Below are 27,325 nucleotides of genomic sequence, written 5' to 3' on the forward strand. Positions count from 1 at the left end.
CGGCTGGCCCCTGCCTTGCTCCTCCCTGGACCAACCGTGGGCCGGGTGGGTGGCTGCCTGGAGTGCGGAGCGGGTCTCCCTAGGGGGATCCTGGCTCGTACCTGGGGTTGGGGCGGGGGGATGCCCGGAACTCCTGGGGGGTGATGGGTTGCTCGTCTGGGGCAGTGGGCGCCCTTCTCGGGTGGGGCCCTGCGTTGGGCTCTCCCGGGCTGCTCTCCTGGTTGGGCTGGGGCGGCGCTCCCTTTCCCCCCGTGCCTCCCTGCTCTCTGGTTCTGGGGGCCTCGCGGCGGTCCTGCTGGCCCTGGCCTGGGTGGCGGACTGGGTCGCCCGGGGGGCGGTTGTTCCCTGCCTGCTGCCGTGTGGCGTTGGGGGTTCCGGCTGCCGCTGCTGCTGCGGCGGGGGTCTTGGTGTGGGGATGGCTGGGCACTCTCCCTCCTTCTTTTCACATTCCTCCATCCATTTTAGAAGAACATAAACACTCACCTGAGCACAGGTGTTAGCTCACCTTTGCACTAACAGTTTGCATGATTGAATGACTGAAATATTTCACACTAGTTGGTTTAAAGGCATAAGTATGCGGGTGTGAACACTATTGGTTTTGTGTACATGTTGACATGTGGACATTTTTTCAGCCAGCAGGTGTGTTGATAACATTTGAGTGTGTGTGTGGACAGGCCCCGCCCTTTTGTACTACATTTGAACCTTACCGTAATGATAAACAACCAGTAAACTTGTTGCTTTATGCTGCTTCATTGTCTTACCCCCCCCCCCCTCCTATTATCACCCTCTTATCCCCCCCTCTCTCTCTAACATCCCTCTCTCTTCTTCCCTTCTTTCCTTTTCCGTCCGGTCCAACACCAAAGATTTTTCAAACATGATTGAAATTAATAAAGTTTGGCCTCAATTACAAAAGGGGTTTATTCAGACATACCTTTGGTTTGTCTGAAGATTAATAACCCCTCTTGTTAAAGTAAAATATGTCCAACACAAGAGGCCGTCAGCTCTCATCTGCCTGCCCAGCTGTTGGACAGGACAAGTAAAAAAAAAAAAAAGATGTGACAAAATAAAAGGGCAGAGTGTTGGCTGAAGCAGGCTTGTCAAAATAAAAGCTGAAAGTCTCCTTTTAGACTTAGTGATATCCTTGTGTGTAACACTGCAGGCACGGGAAATGCCGCCCCCTATGAAGTGCCGCCCTGGGCCACCGCCCACCTCGCCCACATCAATAACCGCCACTGCGGTAGGCTCTGCTTCTGTCTGAAGGAGGAAGCTTGTGGACTTCAGAAATCAGGAGATGGAGATTAAGGTGTCAACACATTAAATGATTTAAAACAATAGAATCTTTTTTTTTTAATGTACATGGAGTCAGTATAAAGATACAAGCAATGGAGGTAATCCCCCCTCCCTCGAGTGTTAAAAGGAACAGAGAAACTTTTGTAACCCTTGTGCTTTCCTAGGCACTTTAACATTGGGAGTTGGGTCATCTGGACCCCATAGGATAGCACAAGGGTTAAACAGCTGTGAATCAGGAGCAGATGCACTTTAGAAATGCTCCTTTTTGTTATACAAAAAAAATATGCTGGACAGGCCACAAGCTCCCTGTTGATCTCTTAACAACAGGCCCTCCCGGGAGTTAAATTTCTAATGAACTCCTGTTGCTCTGCAGAAACTATGTCCTGGAAAACGACATAATTTCTTTTTTTTAGGGGGGGCTAAAAACGTCATAATCACAATTAAAAGAACAATGGGAACACTTTGACAATAGATCATCAGATGATCCGAGTGGGTTCAGGTTTTCATCTCTGCATCCTTGTACTTCAGCTCAGACAAGACATAAATGGAGATCATAAAGTGTGTGTGACTAACTTGATATTTTTGACAAAATATGCAAAAAGTTTTATTTAGATATATTTTAGGTGATTAGACAAATTTAGTCTGATGTACTATCAAGTATTTCACTCCCAAAATGGCACTAGGATCTGTTCTGAATGAACTGTTTTCTCTGATGCTCTGGACTTTCCCCCCGTCTGTTTCTTTCTTTGTCTGCCGATTGAAATCTCAGAATGAAAAAGAGAATTTTTCTTTTTTTTTCCTTTGGTTGTCATGAGCGGCGCTCTCATGTCGTGCATTCCTGATTTTGATCCACCACTGCTGCTCGTGGTGTGCGTCTTGTCTCCTCAGCTTATTCAAACTGGCATTTCCACGTTTGAGCGTCGTGCTTCACAAAGAGCAACAGTTGCAGTCTTCCTGCTGAACAAATTGAAGTCAGCACATTTTCAGATGACTGAGGTATAGAGAAAGGTGCTGAGGATACTTGATCAAACTCTTCTGAAATTTGCAGAACTGCTTTTGTAATTGGAGATAAACATAAAAAACCTGCAGATGAAAATGATTTAAACATTAACAAAAAGGTGAGAACAAACAGAGAGGTTGTGTGTAGGTGTGTGAGCAGTGTGAGCTGCTGCTAGTTTAGCATTTCTCAGCAGGTTGTGTTCTGGGGTGATGTAACACACAGTGTGTTTCTCTAGTTGTGTGCAGTTGCATTTCTTAGCCAGAGTTCTGCTGACCTTTGCAATCTCCAGATTTCCTCCTACTGGAGTCTCATCCCTGTTTCTCCTTCTAGTGGTCTCAGTCTTGAAGGGTATTCATAGTTTCATGGTTGCTTCTTGGAAAGGCTGGAGTGATTTTGATTCGTACCTGACTTAAGGAGTCCGTTGACTCCAATTTCTGATTAGACTCACTGCTCTACACCTGAGGTCCCCAACCTCACGTTCCTGCCCGGTACTACTGCATGGGACAGTTGGTACCGGGCCGCAGAGAAAAACAAAGCACCATCTATTTTTTTTGCGTCTTATTTCTAATCTGACTCTGTAGGAATCAGATTTTAATCAGTGCTGAAGTTTTTTCTTGGCCACACGGACCCAGAGGAAGGGCTAAGTCTAGCATTATGGGTCACATGTAACCCTTGTGCTATCCTAGGCACTTTAATGTTGGGAGTTGGGTCATCTAGACCCACTAAACAGTGCGCTGAGCCTTTTTTCTTCAATGATTTGTGATCTTTACTGGTGTCCATGGATTCCATGAAATCTTTCCACCTTTATCCACCTTTGTCATGGTAGGGAGAACACGTCAATGTAAGGGTGGGGTCATCTAAGCACAAGGGTTAAGTTCCGTTCACACTGAACGCCACTCTCGCGGCAGAGGGGGCCAGTTTCAATGTTAAGTCAATGGTACATCCGAAGTCCTGCGGCGCGATTTGAGTGGCGGATGTGGCGCAAAGGTCTGGCAGAAGCGAGATTTCAGCAGCGCAGCCCAATTTGATAGCCATCTTAACCGTCTGAACAGATCGCTCAACAGTATCCACTCCTGTGGGGCGAAGGCGGGTACACCCTGTTGGTCTGTCGCAGGGCCGAGGGAGCTGGAGCCATCCCCATCATCTGGCGGACTGCCAGACAGAGATCCTGAACTTTACGATATTTTTCTTATTTTCACTGAGGCAATAATAAAAAAGGATCCCTGATTATATATTTTTTTATATTTTACCCTCACTGGTTATGGTGGGGCAACAAGCCTTCAAACCTGGTCAGAGACAGAACACAATATCTGAGAACACGTTTGGGACTTTAACTTTAAGTTTAATTTTAACAACTACATCCAGACTTGGATGCACTTAAAACACGTGCTTGGAATGCAGCAATGTGCCAACTTCTCTTCTGTCTACTTGAGCTTGTGAATGCTGGACGGGGCAGATCAGGGAGCTTGTGCTTTTAGCCTGACTAAAACTCATCTTTTTAGTCAGGCTTTTAACTCCAGTGAGCAGATTTAGTGGGTCAGCTTGTTCATTTTAGTCTTTTATTGTTTCTTTATTGTAGCATATTGTTTCTGATTTTATTTGGTTGCCTCTGCATTGATTGATTGATTGATGCGCTCCTGTGCTGTTGTGACATCACTACGGCTCATTAAATGAAACCAAGCATCTTTGCGACAGTTTGATTGACCGCAATTTTAAAGGAGAATTACTCAGAAATGCAAAAATGAAACAATTATTAATTACATTTGTTTGCTTTCATAAGGAAAATGCCACACATGTCAAAAACTCAACAAACATGATTTTCATTGGATGGGGACTGTAATGGGAAATCTGAATCTAGACAAAAAAATGTGGCGCCCCCTTCAGTCTTGTACAGGTCAATGCGTGAAAATATTGTCTGACATTAAATTGGTCCGTGGCCTCCACTGATCTAAAATCCCCAAACTCCAGCTCTTGGTTCACTGATGCCAGATAGTCAGTCTGAACCAGAGAAAGCAAAGAGTGCAGACTGATTAAAGTTTTATACAGATGACCTAAATTCTACATGACAATTCATGATGCTGTGTGACGAAAAGAGCCTTGTGTGAATCCAACAAGTTTGTGTAGCAAACACACAAAATGTGGTGGCAGCTTGTAATGTCCTTCATTGAGTGGGCGTAATTAGATTTCTTTTTCCAGATGACCAGAACTGTCCTCTTTCTTATAAACTCCTGCTCCTGCGCGTGCACAGAACGCTGCTCAATTCTGCGTTCTACAAGCGGTTCTACAAGCAGACTCGTGAGCGTGTGAACAGTGAACTGCAGCGTAAAATCCTGCTGTTGAGAGCGTAAACACGCCTCGATGCTCCGTCCGCTGCTCTCCACGGCTTATTACATGATGCAGTTTTAGTGGGTGTGTGGGGCTGCTGGGAGGTGGAGAATCAATCCCCTTTCTGATTGGCTTCTTCTTTTTTCTTTTTCTTTTTTTTAAACATGTGCACCTTATTAACCAATCACAAAAGCACCATTAGTGTAAATCTGTTACCATTGTGATACATAATTGCCAGTAACGCTGATGGTTTGTCCTCTATAGTTGTCCTTCCTGTAAAATCATTGTCCACACAGTGTTTAGTATAACAGCTCTGTGTTCTGACTGTTTTAAATACAAAGACAAAAACGATTAGTCCTGGCAGATCTAAACAGACCTACAGCTGCACATTTATTCCACTGTATGTGAAATACATGTACGTGTACTGCGCTCCACAAAAAAACCTGTTATTAGTTATCATGAGCTGCACAGTGGGGTAGCGGTTAGCACTAGTGCCTCACAGTGAGAGGGCGCTGGTTTGAATCCCGACTGGGACCTTTCAGCGTGGAGTTTGCATCTTCTTCTTTTGTATGTGTAAGCTTTCTCTGGGTTTTCTTCTCCCAGTCCAAAATCCTGTTTCATGGGTTAAATGGTAGCCTTGGTGTGGTTGTTTGTCTTTGTGTGGCCCTGTGATGGATGAATAAACTGTTCAGCGTGTGCCACATCTCTGCCCAACAGCAGCTGGATAGGCTCCAGCAACGCTATGACCCTGAGCAGAAAGAATTGGGTATAGAAGATGGTTTGATGGTAGTCATCATTATTTTCCATAGTTCTACATTTAAATGCAATGCAAATGTATTTTTTTTTCTAAATTTCTTACGCGCATTTTAATGAATTGTGCCAAAGTTTTAACATTCAATAAACAGTTTCAGTCATTTATTTTCCCTTCTATGTTTTGCAAATGATAGAAACTTGTTCATATTTTATCTTTAAAGCAGCGTCTAAACCTTTTTAGATGAAACAATTGTGCATGTTACTGGATTTTTGTGTGGTTTTAGGCTATTGTTTAGGATGATATCGATGTGTTTAAACTGTTTTCATTAAAATAAGCAGTAATTATGAACAAGTTTGGCCCGGCAACCCTTTCGTGATTAGCTTTTGAAATGAACCAAGTGCAGAAGAGAGCCAGGTAGCACTGAGACTAACTTCAGAATCAACTCTCCGCCTTCAACTGTCAAAAACACCCACTGAAAACTGCTTCTGTAAAATCATTCAGTCATTAACCAGTCAAGAGAAAAGAGGGGCGGGGCGGCCGTGGAGCTGTGTGTTTCCGTGCTCATTACTCTGCTTTTCAAGCTGCTCAGCACTGTTCTGCTCCAGTCACGCTCACACGATTATTGGCAGAATCACTTTTATTAGATTTTTTAAAATCCTGATTCCAGCTTCACACATACTAACATTTCTTTATGCTTGAACTAAAACAGATTTTTAAAAGTATTTGAAACAGCAGCATGTTTCTTGTCGTAGCTGTTTTTTTTGTCAAAAACAGCTCAGAAGATTTGATTTAGTCTCAATTGTGCTTTTCAGGTTGTGTCTGTAACTGAAGAGGTTAGGAAAGTTTGTGATCATCTAGATTTAAAAAATACGCAACATTTATTTTAAATTGTTTATTCTATTTGAATGTTTTAATACAAAAGCCTATCAAAAAAGACAAATTCTCTTGAAGTACTCTGTAGTACTTTTTAATTTAGATATTTACAGTTTTCCATCTAATTTAGAGATGTTTTTGTGTATTTTTTTAAAATGAATGTTTTGAGTGATATAAAGTCTGCAGTTTGCATATTTTTGGTAAATGTTCTGTTTTCTTAAATATAATTTTGATCTTATGCTTTTATTTTGTAATTTTTTTGTCCCATTAGCAAGATTTAGTGAATATTCAAAGTATAAAAGCGAGTTCAGAACCTCTAAATGTGTCAGACGGGTGTGTGTTTCAGCCATTGTTTTTGTCTCTGTCCATGACGTCCTTGTTGATGATGAGCGCGTTACACAAGCGTGGCGTGTGCTGACATTCTGAAAGCTTCGGACATTCCTGTCTTGTCATGTGACATCATGCTACACGGCTCATGCAGACGGCGTGCATTAACGACGGCTTTTCCTTTTTGTGTTTTCCAGACTTGAGTTTGCGCAGTCACATGTCCAGAATGCTGGTTTCTGCTTTGTGCAGCTGCAGTCTTTCCTACAATACTGTAAGTTCACCTCTTGTTGGTGATTGAACACATGTCATCAGGGGGGATGCATGAACGCTTTCATTCCTAAATATCCTTGAGTTTTAACTTGATAGTATTCCAGATACATTAGGTACACTGCTGACAACCATGTGGCGTGTACATTTCTCCTTCAAAGACAGTCTGTGCACACACACATGACAGAATAGAATGTGCAGGTACACTGCTACAATCCGTGGGTGGCTTTTCAAACTAGGACAGCCCCGCGCACCGTCTCCCTGCTACATACAGCTGCTTTTCTTCCTCTTCTGTTCGCTGAGTGCAGAGGAAAGGATTCTAAGGTAGAAACCCTGGGATTTTTTATATTTAGTAATTTAGCTGTGCTGAAAACTGCTTTGAATTTCTGCCATCTTCAGGGGAATGCTGCATTTACATACGGATGTCATTATTATGTCATCACAATTATAAACATAGTGATTCCAGCACTGATCAGACAGCCACCGCAATTGTTGAAAGGCTTCAGCTGTGTAGGCTGGTCAGGATGATTTCAGTCCAGAGGCATTAATACAGAGCTATTAAAGCTATCCTCTTGTAACAGCCCCTGACATCGTGCCGAACATGAAAAAAGCATGTTCACAGGACCATGCCAGCAACTGTGGCAATTGCAAAAGTTGCGCTGCATGGGCCGGAGAGGAGAGGATGTGCCACCACGGGATGAAAAAACAGTGAAGCATGATGCGGTTAATGCAGGATCGCATGTTTACTTTTCCCACCTTCAACCTGTTTCATGTGCAGGCTGTGTGATTTCAATACGGTGTGCCACAGCAGGCTAAGGTTTTTTTTATTTTTAATAGTTGGTGCCTTTCTTGGTGTAACCTTGACAGCTTCTGTAAAACTGTTGTTCTGCTGTGAGCTGTCTTGTCCTTGAATGTGCTAAGCTGACAGTGTGGTGACATCTGTAATCAGACTCAACCTGAGCCCCCTTCTTTTAACGTTGTTTGTCTTGTCACATATCTGAGGCCCCTGCATTCTCCAACAGCCTCACACAAGCCTGCAAAAAAGTCCTCGAAGACACAAAATGCTTTATAAAAAAAAATGCGATTTGATTTCAATTTAGCTGCAGTCACATAAAATTACGAAAGAAAATATAAAGGATTAGCAATTTACAGACCCTATTGTGAGAGCCCTAAATCTGAACATATTGCTGACTTTTTACTGTTTAAATTGGGTGGTAGTTGGGTTTTATAACATGTTAAAAGCTGTGTTTCAAAATATGAGCACTGAATTAATCGCATTCCTGTGAAACGACCTCCCGCCATGCTGGTTTGAAGTGGCTCTTTAACATGTATTTATGGGATTATTTGTTTTTTTGGGGGGAACAGCGCGTTGCGGAGCTCCATATTTACTGATGCTGCTGTGCTGTTAAATAAACCCTGTTCTCATTCACGGTGGTGGGCAGGACATTAAAACGGGAATAACACGGGCTGCACGTAGCTTTATTGCAAGCAGATATATGTTCAAGACAACCTAAATAGGCAGGAGTTGCAGGTTATGGGAAATAATAAACCATATAAAAGTAGAGAGATAGTCAGAAGCAGCAGTTTTAGAAAACTTTGGGAAACGATTTTTTTTTTTACTTAAAATCAGCATAAAGCTTATCTAATAAATTTAAGATGCACTTCAGCTCAAAGTTATGAAAGATAGAGGATTTGCTCTTTCAGGACTTTTTGTCAGACAGCAGAATTTATGGTTCTTTTTAGCAGATCGAGTCTTTAAGGTTCGGAAGCAGCAAAGCAGTCCCAGACCATCACACTACCTCCACCTAGGTGTGATGCTTTAGTTAATTTTTAAATATTTTAGAAAGGCTGCACAGTCGCGCAGTGGTTAGCACTCTTACCCTTGTTCAAGTCCTGGCATGGGGACCTGAAACAATCACGTTAATGGGACCTTTGTGTGTGGAGTTTGCATGTTGCTTCTTTACTAAAAAGGATTTTCAGACAACAAAACATCCCAGTTCATCTCAAACCAGTTAATACTCTCAGACAAAAACTGGTTCATCCAAAGGACAAAATTCCCAGCTACAAACAGAGTAATGTTGTGAACTCTATCCACGGCAAAGAGAACTGCAATGAACACTATATAGGAGAAACCAAACAACCTCTACACAAGCGGCTTTACCAACATCGCAGAGCCAACCCAAGTGGACCTGAGTCTGTAGTGCATACTCCACCTGAAGGCCACAAACCACTCGTTCGAGGACAGTGAAGTCCAAATTCTAGCCAGAGAGAAAGGATGGTTTGGGTGAGGAGTGAAAGAAGCCGTCTTTTCTCAAGAAAGATAAACATTCTCTTAATAAGAATGGTGGTCTCAGGTTTATTCTTCCATTCATCTACGGCAGTGTTCTGAAACCCAAACCAACCGAAGCAGTTCCACCTGGGTCGTTGACAGCTGAAAGAGATGACCAGTGTGGGGAGGGAGTCACTGGCTCCCCAACCCCCAGCTGAGGACAAAAGACTCTTAACGACCAGAAACCCATTAGCTTCAGGTCTGACTCCTCCTCCATGAGTGCATATATACCAGCTCTTTTACCAGCTAATTCAGAATCGATAAAGCCTCTTGGATAAGAGGTGAAACGTCTTCTAACTTTAAAAAAATGAGTCCAGATGACAGTCCCTAAACCTCCTACTATGATGCTAACGAGCTACACAGCCGGTTGATTTAAAGAGTCACTCAAACAAAAATGGTGTTTATAACATGTGTTTTTTTCTGATCATGGTGGACATATGTAAAACAAAATGTATTGTACAATTGCATCACTGAGCATTTCTGTATTCAAGTTGATGGTAATCAAGACCAGAATTTAAAGCAGTTTGAAAAGAATCTATTTGTGACAGAAAATATGCTGGGCAGGTCTCCAGCTCCCTGCTCTGATGCAACCACTTGTAGACAAATAGAGAGCATAAACAGATGGGTGATGGGAAGTGGAGCAAGGCTTACTCTGCGCCAACAATTCCTGCTAACAACTGAGAGGTGAATTTCTAATGAACTCCTGCTGCTCTGCAGAAACTAAGTCCTGGAAAACGTAATTTTTTTTTTTTTTAAATTTGGGCTAAAAACAGTATAATCATAACAAAAAGACCACTGGGAATACTTTGAAAACAGATCAAAAGATAATTGGAGTTGCTCTTTAAGTGATTTCCAGGGGAGCTGGTTTAGCTCGTGCTGGTTTGCGGCGCCTTCCATCCATGAAACCAGAGTTCGACTCCGGGCTGCTCCCTGTTCCCTTCTCTACCTTTGTGCCGGTTCCAAGCCCGGTTTGAGAAGGTTGCGTCAGGAAGGGCATCCGGCGTAAAACATTGCCAAATATACCATGCGACTTGTTCGCTGTGGCGACCCCTGATGGGAGAAGCCGAAAGAGGAAGCTCTTTAAGTGATTTCCATTTCTAATCGTTGAACAGACGTAAATTAGGCAGTCAGCATCAATTAGTCCAAGAAAAGCTGGAAAACGGTCCAGGTTGTGTTGCTTGAGGACCAGGGTTGGTTCTGCACTAGCTTTTGTCTTTTTAGCCCTTTTTACTTGGTCTTAGGCTTTGAATCCCTACTATCAGTGTCATCTTCCCCACTTTTCCTTATGGTGGAATTATAGATGCTGACAGAGGAAAATGAGACCAGTATGTTTTTTAGATGTTGTTGTGGAGTCCATCCTTTTAAAACGTTTCTGTTAGCGACCCACTCCTGGGGAGGTTCTCTAATGTTCCAGGTTTTTCTCTTGTAGCGACTGGAACCAGTTTCAGGTTGATTGGTCATTGTTAGTCAAGGTTCCACTCCAATAATCCCTTGATCCATGATAAAAATGGTTCCCAGTGATCTTTTCATTATGATTATGCAGTTTTTGGACAATATCAATAACAAAAACCTGTTTGGTTTTCTAGGAAATAGTTTCTACAGAGCTGCAGGAGTTCATTAGAAATTCACCTCCAAGCGGTGAGCACGGATCAAGCCCGCCACCACTTCCCATCACCCATCTTTTTAGACACTCTCACACATGGATCTAGTGGTCTAAAAGTGGATGCATCAGAATGGATCGTATTAGGGAGCTTGCAGTCCGCCGATACCTTTTATGTCACACCTACAATCTTTTTCAGACTTTTTGTTTGTCTACTTCTGATGCACAATGAGTTGAAAAATGAAATACTCAGAAATGCAATTTTGAGCTCAGTTTTCTTTATACATTTTATACGTACAGTTGAAAACCCCACTTTTATTGGAGTCCATCTTAAAATGTTTCTGAATGTCTTTGGATCACTGCAGACCTCTTGAGGATGTAGAGATCTGCTTGTACTCTAGGATTACTCGGTTTGGCTGTAAGTCATCTTTGAATGAGATCAGGTATTCGGTATTCAGATTAGGGTGCAGCTAAATATAATAAAGTCAGATTTCCATAGATGGAATAGAGCAATAAATGTATGTATATACAGAGCCAAATAGATTTGGATTAATTCTATTCCTCTAATGAAAAAACACAATTTCAAATATGTATTTTATGTTTGCTTGTTATCTTTGTCTAGTATTTAAATGTCTATTTAAATTTGTCTGATGATTGGAGTGAGACAAATGGACGCACAAACAGGAAATCCAAAAGGGGGCAAACAGATTTTCACAGTAAATGAGCCGGTGTGTTTGAAACTACATCTGATTATTGTGCCGTTTACTCTGTGGAATGAATTTCATATTGGATTTAGTTTGTTTGAGAAGTTTTGTTTCTCATTTCCCCCCAGTGCCACTCTAAACTCTTTGGGTTGGTAAAGACGCCTCTGGATGTTGGATAAAGATGAAGATCTGACATTTGTCTTTGAGGCAGGTTTAATGATGCCCCTGGCACGGGGAAAAAAAGGCAGCAGCCCGCCTGCAAGCTGCTGGCATCATAATCCTGTCAAACAACACCTTTCTGAAGTGGATTTATAGTATGTCTTCTGTTAAAGAAAAAAGAAATCAGTGAAATCCCAAACGTTATTTCAAAAGAACAAAGTCCTCCACACATACCTGTTTGAAATGTGCATTGTCACCAGCACAGGACATCAAAAAATATAGGGAACAATGTGGCTTTATGGAGCTGTTATAGCTTTAAAACTCTGGAGCTTAGCATGGAGCGCGACTGTGACACCAAATCTGTTTGACACCACCTGCTGCATACCTGCTCATGCAGACCTGCCTTGTGCATTAGAGTCTCTTTCTCTCTGTTAACACATCATCATCACTTTCCACCCTCATTCCCACCAGAGGCCCAGCAGTAGCTGGAGAGCAAAGGCTGCCACATCAGAGGCTCCTCCAGAGAGCTCACAGTCAGCAGCATCTTTGCTTGGAGGTGAGGAGGCAGCAGAGCATGAAAGGATCCATCAGACATTATGCAGATCAGCACAAAAACCAGGCAAGGGTTAGACTTTCCAATGCCACCTGGCTAGAAGTGGTGGATGTCAGACACAGGTGGTACTGAAGATGGTATCATTTTGATGCTGGAACTATCTTCTAAAGCAACAGAAGGATGTGTAAAATTCTGTGTGTGTTTTTTAAAACATGTTTTTGTAGCATTTCTCTGACAACGGAGGACATATATTAGGAAAACTCAGATAGAAATTGCATTTCTATCATTAGTCATTCCTTGGGAATCCGGAGAAGAGGAAAGAATATCATTTGAAAAGCGCTTGTAGCTGTGACGTATGCATCCACTAGCAGACGAATGGATCCATGAACGTCTTTGTTTCCCTCGTCTGAACTGGAATCTGGATCAAAACTGAATGGCTTTAATTTTGCTCACCATTTTTGTTGCACCGTTAATGTTAGGTTGACGTAGTGAGGAGCTGTAAGCTAGTGGGAGAGAGTGTAAACAAAGGGATAATGGGAAGTGGGGGAAAAGCCTTATTCTTTGCCAACAATCCTGCCCACAATATAGAGGCAAATTTCTGATGAACTCCTGCTGCTCTGCCGAAACTACATCCAAGAAAACGATACAGGCTTTTTATCTATGCCAAAAACGGCTAAATCATGATTAAAAAAACCCACTGGGAACACTTTGAAAATAGATCAAAAGATGATCGGAGTGGGACTTTAACGGTTAAAAAACAGTTCCTTTGTGTATTTGAAGTAAACATTTTTATTAAATTTGGATTTAATCTTTGTATCATTTTTGTGTGTGTGAATAATGGACGGAGTGAGAGGGGAGTTTGTGGAGAACAACCCAAGCATTGACAGCTGCGCACTGCAGGAACTCGGGACTGAATGTGCAAAAGAAGCAATTATGGATCTTATCGATCTGACAAAGCAGAATTTACTGCTCACACTGGCTTTTCTTTTATCTCAGATGCCACAGCTGCATATTCGCATTGTCGCTGCCGCACCTCAGAGGTTCACCAGAACGACGCTGTCTGTCCAAAAAGACATGGATGTATGGATTTCAAGCTAACATTTCAGCTGAAGTGACAGGAGAAGTGAGTGGGATTGTGACAATAGTGGGGAGATGGAGGTTACTGACAAACCTTTTCCATTATGTTTCGCAGATATGGGAGTATAGAGCTTTTTATAACTGTTATTTTGAAAGTCTGGAAGTCCCCTGCCTCCCCCTGGTGCCCCTATGTTTGCTGATTTGTACCACATTTGCTTGTTTAAGGTGCCAATGTAGTAGGGGTTGTGTGTGTGTGATGGGAAAAAAAACAACTATTTAACTGACGTTTGATTGACACAATGCTGGAGGAAGCAGTGGAACAGTTATCGGAATATTCGGCACAAGGTTTAATCCTCCTGATGTTCCTCTGACCGTCCTAAGCTGAGAGCGCGGAATGAAAAAGCTGCTTAAACAATATGGTGGGAAATTGAGTTCCCAGAAGGACTTTTGTTCCGAGCATGCTGACAGTTTTCAGAGCCAATCCATCTTGGTGTGGATGTTGGCTCCATGGGGAAGCAAAAGTCAACGTCAATGCTGGTTTCTTTCAGCCAGTCATTGTTATTATCTTTATTATATAATGATTAAAAAAAAAAGAATTTTATTCTGTGATAGTTCAGGTGTAAACTTTAAGAAAAATGTTTGAGATGTGAATAGAACGGATTATTACAGACCTGAGGTCCAAAAGTTAACACCATTCAAAACAGTTTTAGTGGTTGGCACTCTTATAGCAAAAAGCTCCTGGTTCAAAAACCGGACTCTTCCTGTGTGGAGTTTGTACGTTATCCTTGTGTATACGTGGGTTTTCTCTAGGCACTCTGGCTTCCTCCCACAGCCAAAAACCCTGTTTCATAGTTCATTGGTGTCTCTAAAGTGTCTCTAGGTGTGCATGTGTGTTTTGCTCTTCTCCTTCACCCAGTAGTAGCTGGATTGGCTCCAGCAACCCCATGACCCAGAAGGGATTTAGCGGGTTCAAAAGATGGATGGATGGTTTGACTGAAGTAATGGATTTAGCGCATATTGCAGTTCCTTAGTCTGTGGATGTGAGAAAGTGACAGGAGATAGAGCTAGATGGACGGATGGATAACAAACAGAGGACATAGAGGAAAATATCCTATTAAATTAAAATACAGGTACAACACAATTTAAAAAGGTAAAGGCTTATAGGTTTAAAAATTATTATTTTGTACTGTGTACTAAATCAAAGTAATATAATCTGTCTGGAACGCCACATGTAATCTTTTCTTTACTGGTGAATTGCACATCAATGAGAACACTTTGATTATTAGGTGCTAAACGTTCCAGCCTCAAATCCAAGGTTAGCAAAAGTTTCCGTTTTTTCTAAAAAACCTTTTTCACTTCATTAGATCAGAGGAACCTGAAAGGGGCTGCACAACGGTGTAGCGGCTAGTGCTCTTGCCACACAGCTTCCAATTGCTTTCTTTGTATGTGGGGCTTGCATGTTCTCCTCGTGCATTCGTGGGTTTTCTCCAGGACCTCCCACAGTCCAAAACCATGCTTCATTGGTTGATTGGTGTCTTTAAATTACCCCTGGGTGTGCATGTGAGCGTGTGCGACCTGTTCAGAGTGTAATTGCCTTCACCCAAGGTGGATTAGCTTCAGCAACTGATTCTGCAGCAAGTTCTAAAAATGGATGCAACCTAACAAGCATCAAAATGTGGTTACAAGCTACGTTTCTGCTTGACTTACATATTTTATTGTGAGTTTATTAAAATCATATATTGTACTCTGTGAGGCAGCTGAGTCACCCTTTCATCTGCTTGTTTCCTCTGACAATGTTGCCGTTTCCAGCATACATAATGTTCATAAAGCTGCCCTTGCTTATGCAATTTTGCTGGTGTTTGACTGACGTCCTGCAAAGCTTGAAGTTTTATCTGTAACAAGAGAGGAGGGACTTTATGCAGTGTTCTATTGAGCAGCAGAACCTTAAATAAGATGTGAGGGCATCTCAGTCAGCCATCTAACATCTAAGTCTTCGAAGCCATCACTCTGTGTCTCATTTCCTGCTGTATTGATGTCTTTAAGTGAGCTTCCCGAGTGTCTTGAGGGAGTGGACGCTGTATAGATTGGTTTCAGCCGATTGGAGCATAGCTGACTGGTGTCACTTAACAGTAGGAACATGGCAATTCTTTCAAACACTGCTGGAATAAAAAGGCGCTGTACGTCCTGGTATTTAACCTCCTCTAATCCAAACAAAAATTTGTTTTAAAAAGAGTTCTACTCAATGGTGAATGACAATTGATACAGGAGGATGAAACAGGGCGTTTAAACGATAATGTGAGCGAAAAAATCTTTGTCTTTACCCAGACTGCAAGGTCAAGTGGGCCCCGATTTAAAAGTAGGCAGAAAATATGGGGCCCGAATGGGTTTTTGTCCGCAGTTTCCGTGGCGGCCCCACCTGTGTTTGCCCACATTGGCTTAAGTGGACACTCAGTGGGCTAGCTCGCTATGCTAGCCAGCCCGGTGGACAGCGTAGCTAGCTCTGCTGGCCCCAGGCGCTGCTCTCTAGCTCTGCCTGGCTGGTTAGAGATGGAAAAAAAACTTCAATTGAAGGAAAAAATAAAAGACAGGCTGTTTGAAATTGATGAGTCACAATAATTATAATTTAGATGGATATTTAGTTTGCTTTGTTTATTCTCCTTTGCACGGAGCTATGGACATGACATTTATAAAGTAATACGTTTTCTTACATTAGTATTAGTTAGCATTTTTGCACAATATATCCTCATTTGTGCGCAAGGAATGCTAACTTGTGCTCACAAAAATCCTCACTTGTGGACACAAAATACTAAGTTGTGTGAATAAAATGCTCATTTGTGATTTCAAAATAACAATTTATGCAGACAAAATACTAACTTGTGGGCACAAAGTACAATTTTTTGTGCTCAAAATGCTAATAAAATGCTTATTTGTGATTACAAAAAAAGCTAATTGTGTGCACAAAATGCTAATTTGTGCCCACAAAATGCTAATTTGCGCTGACGAAATGTTAATTTGTGTGCACAAAATGCTAATAAAATGCTAAATTATGACTACAAAAAAGAAATTTGTGCGCACAAATCACTAAGTTTGTCTACAAAATGCTAATTTGCGCATAAAATGCTAACTTGTGCCCACAAAATGCTAATAAATTGCTAAAAAAGCAATTTGTGTGCACACAAAATATTAATTTGTGCAGATAAAATGTTATCTTGAGGGAACAAGAATCTTTTTTATGTTCTCATACAGGGCTCTGTACCCTCAGACATTTAATAACAAGTTTTTGGGTGTTGGGGGATTAGCCTAACCACAAAGGCTGAGGTGTTTATTTAAAGAACAAATTGAGATTATAGCCAGTGTCTTGCAAAAGCGAAACTCCACAACAACATTGCAGTTTTAACCAACTAGGAAGGGACTGACAGTGATTACAGAAAACAGGGGGAGAAGCGCTTTGGCAGAGATGCTGGTGAGAGCTCTGAGTGTAGCTGTTCTGCAGTAATTATTCAGGAAAGCTTTTTGTGGTGAAGGGGCAGCTGACCACCGGCCCTGCTTGCTTAGAAGACTGGCACGAGCACTTCCTGCTCTTTAATGGGAATTTGATTATCATCAGCAATTACCTGCAGTAAATGCCTCTGAGCTGCTCGCTTAAGGCGAGTGGAATGAAGCCGCGAGTTAAACAAATAAACCTGTAAGTTGTTTTGACGAAGAAACTCCCATTGATAGAACAGATCTAGAGAACGGATCTGTCCCATATATCTAGCTCTGCTGCTAATGATCCACATACACATTCCCTGCAAATATGGGATCTATTGTAAAAAAAACCTGTGTCGTTTTGTAGAAGATAGTTTCTGCAGAGCGGCAGGAGTTCATTCGAAATCACATCTAAGTTGTGGCGTGGACTGTTGGCGTGGAGTAAACTCGCTCCCTTTCCGTCACTCATAACTGAGTGCTATCTGTTTACACACTCTCCCACTAGCTTACAAGCCCAACCTAACATTACTGGCACAATAAAAATGGCTAGCAATATTTTCACCAATGAACTATGAACTTTATTGAATTACTATTTTCCCCATTTTCCTCTGAATGAATCTTTGTATTCATAACGGTGATGTTCTTATTTTCCAAAATGGTACAAATTTATCCAGAATGTTTTACTTTGTTTAAAAGTAGTATCATTACTCATAATCATCATACATCATTAATTTTACTTCATTTATAAAAGTAAAGAATAACTAGTTGTGATATTTTTTACACCTGAAATTAACCTCATCTCCTTCAACCATAAGTCACAAAGCAGTTAGTGTCATGGTAACCCATCTAAGGCTCCAGTCCGCATAAATGTCCTTAAAGAAGCGCTGCTCAAAAATACGGAAATACGAAAAACCCCTTATATTCTCCATTGTTAATGCTTTTTATTGCTTAGAATTTTAGTCAGACTTTTGAACTAAATAATGTAAATGAATGTGACAAGACCACCTGAGATTTTCTATGTGTTAGTTAATTGTCAAACTAGCCTCAATTACCAAAGACTTCCAAAACAACCTGTTGGAATGGACTCTGTGGACCCGGTGTCGGGTGAGTCAGTTCAGTACTCCAAATAGATCTTTAATAGCTCCACCCCACCCCTTCTGCCCTCAAGAAGGGACTCAGATTCAAAGTAGCTGGGACCCAGCTGGGACAAAGTTACTGATGAACAGAGTAATTAAGGTTGTGTGAATCGGTATTTGTTATTAAATATATATACATGTATATGTATATTGTTATTTTGATTTTGATCCAAACCTTGACTTTTGTGATCTGTCGCACCCCTGCCATCTACCACTTTTATATGATCCTGAACTTGATCTACACTAAAGCAATAAAGGACCTTACACCTGAACAAAACAGGAGTTCAAAAAAGACAAGAGGAGTTCCACAAGTACAATGCAGTGCAGACGAGCTGCAAGAGGAAGAACCTGCAACTAAAACCGATTTAAAATGAAAAGATAGGAGAAACATCCAAAGAGGGGGAAAAAAAAAACCAAAAAGGTACAACCTGACTTCAAAATACAACATTATGCAAGGACCAAACAGTGTTTGGGGATCAAATCCCACACTGATACTGCTGGGAATCTCCAATCCTATAACTGATACAAGTGAACAACTACCTTCAATATACTGTGCAGTCGGATGATATTTTAAAGTCAAATTAAGTAAAATGCAAAAATAGATTGGCTACTTAGAGCTTCTAATGAAGAGGTTATTTATCTTGCAGATGTTCCAAATCAATGCTGCTAATTTGATCAGCGGCACATGTTGCTCTGGAACAGCTGAGGTCCCGGCGTTTGCTGGACCACGATTTTAAATGTGTGTTATCACCATCAAGCATGTTACAGCTGCAAACATTATTGCACAGTCTTCTGGGAAAAGTTATTGCTCTATTTCTGTCATATTCCAACGAGAAGCGCCCGTCCAATCATGTTAAGATGGCCATCTTCCCAAGAGAGAAAATTATAGAAAAGTTCACAGAAAGGTCAGAATGTAAAAAAAAAACTTTAAGAAATTCATAGAAGCCAGTAAAAATCTGTGGGTTTCTGTTAAAATGCTGGAATTCATGACGCCATGATGACTGCATATATATATAGCTTCTTAAATACTAGCTTCTTTTCTTTAAAAAGAGTATGACTAAGATCTCCAGTGCATGGACAACAGAACTGTAAAAAGAAAAATGATAAAAAAGGTTAAAAAAAAATCTAGTCACAGTCAGGATGAGGACTATGAGCTTAAGTGCACTTTTTCAGTCCTATTTGTTGGTTTTGGTCGTGTTCTTTGAGTCCTGTCACTGTCATACCTGGTTCAGGTTGTTAATACTCCACAGCTGTCTTCATTTCTGTTCATTATCTTCAACGTATTGAAGGGTCCGGGGTGCAGTTCTTCTTCAGGTCATCTTTATTTTTCAAATCAATGTGAATCAGGAGCAGACGGCAAAATGCAGTTGGAAAAAGCTTGTAGGTGTGATTTAGAACTTACAACGGCAAGCTCCCTGCTCTGCTTCATTCTGATGCATCCACATGCAGACAAATAGATCCATGAAGGTCTTTGTCTTCCTGATGGAGCTGGAATCTGGATCTAAACTGCTGGATAGCTCTGATTGTACCTTCCATTTTTGTTGCACCGCTAATGTTAGGTTGGGGTTGTGAGGGGCTGTAAGCTAAAGGGAGAGAGTGTAAACAGAAAGCTCTCAGTAAGGTTGCTGTACGTCAACAGTCTTGACCACAACTCAGAGGTGAATTTCTAATGAACTTCTGGCGCTCTGCAGAAACTATGTCCTAGAAATTGACACAGGTTTTGGGAATTTTAACAAAAAACGGCATTATTATATTAAAAGACCACTGAGAACTTTACTAACAGATATTGCCTGAAGTAGTGCTATCATGGTTAATGTTATCTCATAACGCAGGTTTTTCCAATCTAGGGGTCCACATCTATGTGAACTTCATGTAAGTAGAGAACTAGACGAATGCAAGTGTTGCGTAACTGCATTTAATCCAACTCCTACTTTTTAACAAGTTTTTGCAGTCTTTTAGACTTTTAACACTGGTGTTATTAAAAAGATTACAAACACATTTTTGAAAGTGTCTACATTTGTCTTTGACTCTCTGAATATATATTTTTTTGCCAAATTTGGCCGGTAGTCTAACCATGCCTACGAACAGACCACATGGGCCTACAGTAGAGGTCATTTATGAAGAAGTCATTACAACATTTATCATTTAAATAAGATAACAGTGTGCAAAACAAATATTCTAGAGAGGAATCTCCTAAGAGGGATGATCCATTAGCTCAACACCATGAATGATACCTTCGGTCATCCTCTATAGATAAGATAAGATAAAGATACTTTATTGATCCCAGCTTGGGAAATTCAGTTGTTGCAGCGTCGGCGTTAGGCTCAAGATACAAACTTACACACAATAGATGACAGAGAACCAAAACAATCAATCGGAAAGAAACATCAGTGAATTAGCACAGTCGTGTTGCATGCCACATCAGGAGAGAGAAAATAGACGGACCATAAATGACTTTATCTATTGCACATGGATGAAAAGTTATAGAGTCCAATGGAGTGAGGAATGAAAGATCTCCTGAAGCGGTTTGTGTGACAGCGAAGCTGCCTTAGTCTGTTGGAGAAGGAACTCCGCTGACCGTCCAGTACAGGATGGAGGGGATGCTCTGGATTATCCATGATGGATACCAGTTTATTTAAAGTCCTCCTCTCCATCACAGATTCAAACGTGTCCATTTTGCAACCAATTACAGAGCCAGCTCTTCGGATCAGTTTGTTCAGTCTATTGCTGTCCCTAGCAGATATGCTGCCCCCCCAGCAGACCACCGAGAAGAACAGAGTGCTGGCCACAACAGACTGGTAGAATATTTCAAGCATCTTGCTGCACACGTTGAAGGACCTCAGCCTCCTCAGGAAATGGAGTCTGTTGCTGGCCTTCTTATACGCAGCAGTGCTGTTGCTCTTCCAGCTCAGTCTGTTGTCGATGGTAACTCCCAAGTACTTGTACTCCTCTACCTCTGCCACCTCTCTGCCAAGGATGCTGAGAGGCTGGGAAGCTGGTGGTTTCTTCCTGAAGTCCATCACCATCTCTCTGGTCTTTTCCACATTCAGCTGCAGGTTGTTTTCTCCAGACCATCTCACAAATTCATCCACAAGATCCCTGTACTCCTCCTCCCGCCCACCATTAATGCAGCCAACAACAGCAGAGTCATCAGAGAACTTCTGAAGATGGCAAGACTCTGAGTTGTACTGGAAGTCACTGGTGTATAAAGTGAACAGGAAGGGAGAGAGCACAGTTCCCTGTGGGGCCCCCACACTGCTTGTCACCACGTCAGACAGGACACCGCCCAGCCGGACAAACTGCGGCCTGTATGACAAGTAATCAATGATCCAGGAGACTAAGGCGCCGCCCACACCCATCCGCTGCAGCTTCTCACCCAGTAACCAGGGCTGGATGGTGTTGAACGCACTGGAGAAATCAAAGAATGTGACCCTCACAGTGTCCCCCCCTCCATCCAGGTGAGAGTGAGCACGTTGCAGCAGGTGAATAACAGCATCCTCCACCCCCAATCGTGGCTGGTAGGCAAACTGAAGTGGGTCCAGAGATGGTTTCACCAAAGGTCTCAGGTGGGACAACAAAATCCTTTCCAGAACTTTAGCTGCATGGGACGTGAGGGCAACAGGGCGGTAATCACTAGGTCCAGAGGGTGCAGCCTTCTTGGGGACAGGAACCAGACATGCTGTTTTCCAGGTGTCCGGCACCTTCATCTGACTGAGGCTCAGGTTAAAGAGGTGCTGGAAAACAGTGGAAAGCTGGGCGGCACAGGACTTCAATATCCTGGGGCTGATGCCGTCTGGGCCAGGAGCCTTCCGTTGGTTAATTTTTTCCAGCTGTCTCCTCACATGGTCGGTTGTCACAGTCATTTGGGGGGGCTGGGTTGGTGTAACTCAACAACAGTCAGAGGGTTTTTGAGAATGACACTTCCCGCGTTTACATGGGCAAAAGTAATCAGAAAGAATGCCAGATCGGAAAGAAAATGAGTCATGTAAACACCCTGTTCGGAATACTCTGCCCCGGTCAGACTCGTTCGGATCAGAATTTCTTTCCGATCAAGATAGGTGGGTTATACCGATCGTTTGTCCGATCGTGGAGCATGTCAACGGTCATTCTGATCGTGTGTTACTACTGCTCTGGTTTATGTCATGCATAGACGGTGTTTCGCTGAGAGAAAGCTTTGGAGCGCATGCGGGACCGACCAGCTGCTCTGCGGACGCCCCGTGAAAAGCGCCGCTCCGCTCTCGCCCCGCTGGCTCTCCCCTCTCTTTCACCCCTCACGAAGGAGATGGGGGGAAGGAGCGCTTCGTGTCCCCCGACGCTCACTCGGTCCACTGGCACCCGAGTGGGCAGAGGAGCTGGATTAATAACTTTGTGTCTGAGCGGAGGGAGGATGCTTTTTTACGTGTGCGTTTTGTTATTTTGTTATGTGTGGGAGAATTCAGACTTTGAGCCGTCCCGCCGCTCTGGGTTAGCGGCTGAAGGACTCAGGAGAGCCGCCAGCACACACGGCTTTGGGGCGGTCTGTGTGTGAACTTTTCAGAGCAGAAAGAAATGTCGCTCAGTCCTTAGAAACGGTTCAAACAATCACGTGGATTTGTGTTTCCAGTTGTGTCCCGACAAAACAAAGGCTGATGTTATTCCCACATATGTACGTGCAGCCAAGCTGCAGATTGCAGGGTTTCTCGCATGGTCCTGGATTTTGCGTCCATCAGGCTAATCATGATGTTAGCCCGTGTTAGCCTGTCCTAAGCCTTCTTCCAGCTCACCGTCCTTCCACAAAAAAGCACTGACGACACGGATTAAATAAAACGATGAGCGAACAGGCGCTTCAAAATATTCATGACATTAATAAAAGCACGTTTGGAAGATCGTCTCGTATATTACCGAGCTGCTGCATAAAATAAATGTCTGTGGCAGCTGTTTGTTTAGAACGGGACCTACTTCCTCATCCGGGGATTTTTTACACTACTGCGCATGCCCAAATTATTCACTCCGACCGAAAGTGCCATGGGAACGTTTGTTCTAATCGGAAAAAGGTTTTCTGTGCCCATGTGCACGGGTGAATTTTAACCCGACCATTGATCCGATCAAGATATTTTGCCCATGTAACCACGGCTACTGTGGTTGCTATAGGACTTCTTTTCTGCACATAGGAGATAGAAATGATAGTGTGACTAATAACATAACTAATAATGGCTCTGGCTAAAAAAAAGTCTATATTTTTAATTTCAATGCTAACATTACAGATGGACTTCTGGTATTTAGGCAAAGAATTCTATGATCTTTAGGAAAAGGATACTAAAGCAGATAAATGATTGACTTTAGTTCCAAATTACAGTCATCAAGCATTCCTTTCCCTGCATGGCAGACTCCTTAAGATGCCGATTTACAGGTACTAAATAGTCTCATTTTATTTGTTTTCTTTTTTTTTCAAAGAACAGGCTGAAAGAGTTTAACCAATGTGCAGAAATGTGGTATCGTGGCCTGTTGCAAGTTCACCTTTTGGAAAAAAAAAAGTCACTTGGGGACATGTTCAGATATTTGTGTCTCACCCACCTGACCGTAGATTTTCATCTTTCCAGCCGCGTGTTACATAACTCCTATAGTGATCTGTCTTTACAATATATAAGACGTCTCGCTCTTTACAGAAATTAAGCCTCCTTTCTGTGGTTCCCCACTATTCTTTTTCACTCCTTATGGTACTTTGAAAAGATAAAATTCAGGTTTTGTTAATTTATATGCATCACGATTGTTTCACAATTTTTTAACTGTTAAATGCAAAAAGAAAAATGGTAGACATCCAAAAACAGCTCAAATCTAACATTTTCGAAAGATTTCTTTTCCCTAATTTTTATTCCAATACCTGAAGAAACGCCCCAATGACTTCATTATTAATATTGATCCTAAGGGCCATCAATTACTCTTGTCCCAAAGCAAGCTTTTCACCCCATTACAGCTTGCTGATGGCTATTTGGTCAGAGCCGGTCCTGCACTCCTTTATCATTAACACCTGGCTGATCATCAAATTGAGCAGCCAGATAAAGGGAAAGAGATTATAGATCCCATCATCACTCCTAACATCATACTGGTCAGTGATTTGTGTAAAACGTGACATAGGCCTCTGGTGCCAGAAAGTCACCCACTAGAACTTTAAAACAGATGGTGAGTTAGATTGGTTCCAACGCCCTCGCTAGCGTTCAGCAAAAAGCAGATGCCTGTACTGATCAATGAGGCCTTAAGTGGAGGAAGCAGCTATTTAATACAAACAAGCTAGCTTAAGTAATACAAGATGTGTTTAATGACCTGAAATGGTTCAGGATTTCTTGAATAATCAGAATCTGTGCCTTCAAACAAAAGGCTTCATCTTTGTGAATCAATTCATGGTCACTTGATATTAGTGCCAGAAGTGTCATTCTCTGTACTGTTTGGCTTTGATGAACAAAGCCACAGGCGGCACGGTGGTGTTGTGGTGCTTACACAACATGGATGCGGGTGAAAAATGGGGCAAACCTGTGCGGGGCATGTAGGTGGCCCGCATGCTAGTTTAAGATTGCAGACCCCTCTGTGAGCCCGTAGGGTGAAAATGTTCCTGCACGTGTTTTCAATGGGCAGGCTGCGGGTTACAGGTAGTAGTGAACACCATGACAACACGTAAGGGTAAGTACAGGTGAAGTAGATGAAATGCTGCCGTGTCGTAGGAATTTTTCACTTCTTCAACCTGCTTGCTGCTGCTCAAGTGAAAACTGCGCAACTCTTACGTGTTCCATTATGCACCTGACCGTTAGACATTAGGAAATTAAACAGTCAGTGTAGTTTGTGTGGCTAATCTATGGGCACTTATTTGTCACATGTATTCGCACCCCATTAGAGCAGTGATTGGGCGTGGTCAGTAAGGAGCCAGTACTTGCATCTTACTAATGACTAAAGTACAGCACTACAGCACTGTATGATAGCCTCACCTCACTGGTGTCCATGGATTACATGAAATCTTTCCACCTTTATCCACCTTTGTCATGGTAGGGAGAACACGTCAATGTAAGGGTGGGGTCATCTAAGATAGCACAAGGGTTAACAGTTAATGGTTCTACAATGGTTCTGAAGTTTATCCGAACGCAACAGGTAATTGGGCTGTTTCTTCACACTATTTCTTTTATAAATACTTATGTACCACCCTGAATAGCAAGTGTTAATCCCACAGAGATGGCTTTTAGCCACAGCTTCTTTTTTAACTTTTAAAATAGTTTTCAATCCGATTTAATGCCTGTAATCTCGATCAGTGCCGTCTTGTCTTAGAAAAAACTCTCGGAATGATACAAATTTAGACTTCATAATTAATTTAAGTAATAGTTAAAGCAGAGAAGATGTTGTGAGTTATTCAAGTTGCATGAAAGCCGTTAAATGCGGCATGTTTTGCAGTAATAAAAAGAGTCAATTAACCAAAACGGAAACAACTGTAGAGGGTTGACAGTTGATCAGGAATCTCTTTAATGTCTAAATTCCATGTGACAATGCAGTGATGGAGGGAAACAAGCCGTTTATTTCCAGTTAGCAGCTGCCAGTCATTGATTAAAAGGGTAACTTGACATTTGATGCAATGAAGATTCAATTATTGATCCCTACGGCGTCAAGTTCTTGTCAAAAAGGCTGGTTCACTTCCTGAGGATCTAAAAAAAGGATAGAAACTTAAGACAGGAGGACAGAAACAGCGTCTGAGGTCACAGCTGAGGCTGTTTTATGATTGGTTGTTGAAAATTTGTCAGACGGGTAAAATGCTGCAAGTCTTACAGATTTGAATGTGGTGTCAAATGCTGGGCAGCAGTAAGAGAAGTTCATGCCCTATAAAGCAATATCATCTAAACATATAATCTTAAATACGTACATAATTATGATTAAATTCATCCAATATGAAATCAGTAAAAAAAGGCTGCTTCTGTCTGAACATTCTTGCATATTAACTTTTAAAAGTTCCACTCTATTCATCTTCTGATCTAGGGTGTGAAAGTGTTCCCAGTGGTCTTTAATGCCGTTTTTAGCCAAAATGAAGAAAATCTGTATCTGTATTTTTAGGACCTCGTTTCTGCAGAGAAGCAGGAGTTTATCAGAAATTCACCTCTGAGTTGTGGGTGGGACTGTTGGTGCGGAGCAACCCCGTCCCCGCTTACCTTCTGCCCCTGGCTTTCAGCCCGTCACACCCCAACCGAACACTAGCAGTGCAACAAAAATGGCAAGAAAATTTGAGTTACCCAATTGTACAGATAGAGCTAGATTCCAGTTCAGATGAGGAAAAAGAAAAGCACAAAAAGGATAAAGAAATACTCAGAAATCCATTTTCAAGCCTAGACTTCTTGTCACGTTTCTTCTGTTCAGTGTTTCCTGGTGCTTTATTTAGCATCATTTTAAATGAAAGACCCACTATGATGATAATGGTGTTTTGGGGGTTATAACATGTTCTAGTGTTATTTTTCTGATGATGGAGTACATATTCGTAAATAAAAAGGTGTTTTTCTCTCTTTAAATCGTTGTGAATCAGGAGCAGGAGCTGAAACTTAGTTACATGCAGCTGAAATTGGTCTGCAGCTGGAGGAAACAGGTAATTATTTTGAGCAGGAACAATAATAAAAAGACCACTTGGAACCGATAACAATAGGTCAAAAGATGATCTTAGTGGGTCTTTAAGCATTTTCTGAGTTTTTCTGCATCTTGAATTTACTTTCATTGGGTTCTGAAACTTTGAATATCTTGTTCAGAGTCTGTTATCTGCCTTTTGGACCCTCTTCCTGTTTTCCGATCTTAATTTTATTCATGTGAATTGGAGAGTCAGGCGATCAGTTTAATGAGGCCCCACTATGAAGCTCTTTTTGGACCCCCGTCAGCCATTCCCACCTGCTGCTTCACCTCTGTGCTGCCAGGAGTGTCCTCCTCTGAGTCACAGTGAGGAAGACAGAAGCAACTGCTTTGCTGATCCTCCTAAGTTTTTTCACCCAAGAGTTGCTAAGAATTACTGCTGTCTTTATGACCTTCTCATACTTACCTAGAGAATCTTACAATGCTCTCTGGCCAAGTGAAGGATCTGAGATCTACCAGCTTGTCCTCCTCTGACTGTTGTTCTTTCAGATTGTATATCAGAGTATGATTCTCATTGGTTCATTCCGACTGTCACCACAAAACCACAGTGCTCTTTCTTTCTAGCATAAGAGTCATTGTGATGACTGCAGAGCTTGATAGGTTCGTGTCCTGCTTGGCCTGCCCATGTGTTGAGTGTCTTTGGGCAAGACGCTGAACCCTACAGTGCACTTTGGGTCTTGAAGAAAAGCACTATATACTGCAAAACTGAATCTTAAGAAATAATAAAGAGTCTTGTTTCAAGAAAAATGTTTTTTTTTGTGTGTCTTGGAAGAAAAAGATTAGGGGTGTAACAATAAATTGACTTAACTGATGAATCGATTTATGTTGCTACAATCCAACC

At 41.9% G+C, this 27,325-nt stretch overlaps 1 protein-coding gene across 2 annotated transcripts in view; it reads left to right on the plus strand.

The window, feature by feature from the left end:
* The window catches only part of LOC101162455 (leucine-rich repeat and immunoglobulin-like domain-containing nogo receptor-interacting protein 2), a 308,018-nt gene that overhangs the window by 46,245 nt on the left and 234,448 nt on the right, over positions 1 to 27,325 (plus strand). The window contains exon 2 of one of the 2 annotated variants that reach the window (XM_023959558.1): positions 6,767 to 6,840. The exons of the other annotated variant lie outside the window; for it this stretch is intronic. The gene's annotated coding sequence lies outside the window, so the exon portion shown is untranslated. The remainder of the gene's footprint in view (positions 1 to 6,766; positions 6,841 to 27,325) is intronic. 2 annotated transcript variants of the gene reach the window in all.

Source organism: Oryzias latipes, chromosome 10 (genome assembly GCF_002234675.1).
Source record: "Oryzias latipes chromosome 10, ASM223467v1".
NCBI classification, from domain to species: Eukaryota; Metazoa; Chordata; class Actinopteri; order Beloniformes; family Adrianichthyidae; genus Oryzias; species Oryzias latipes.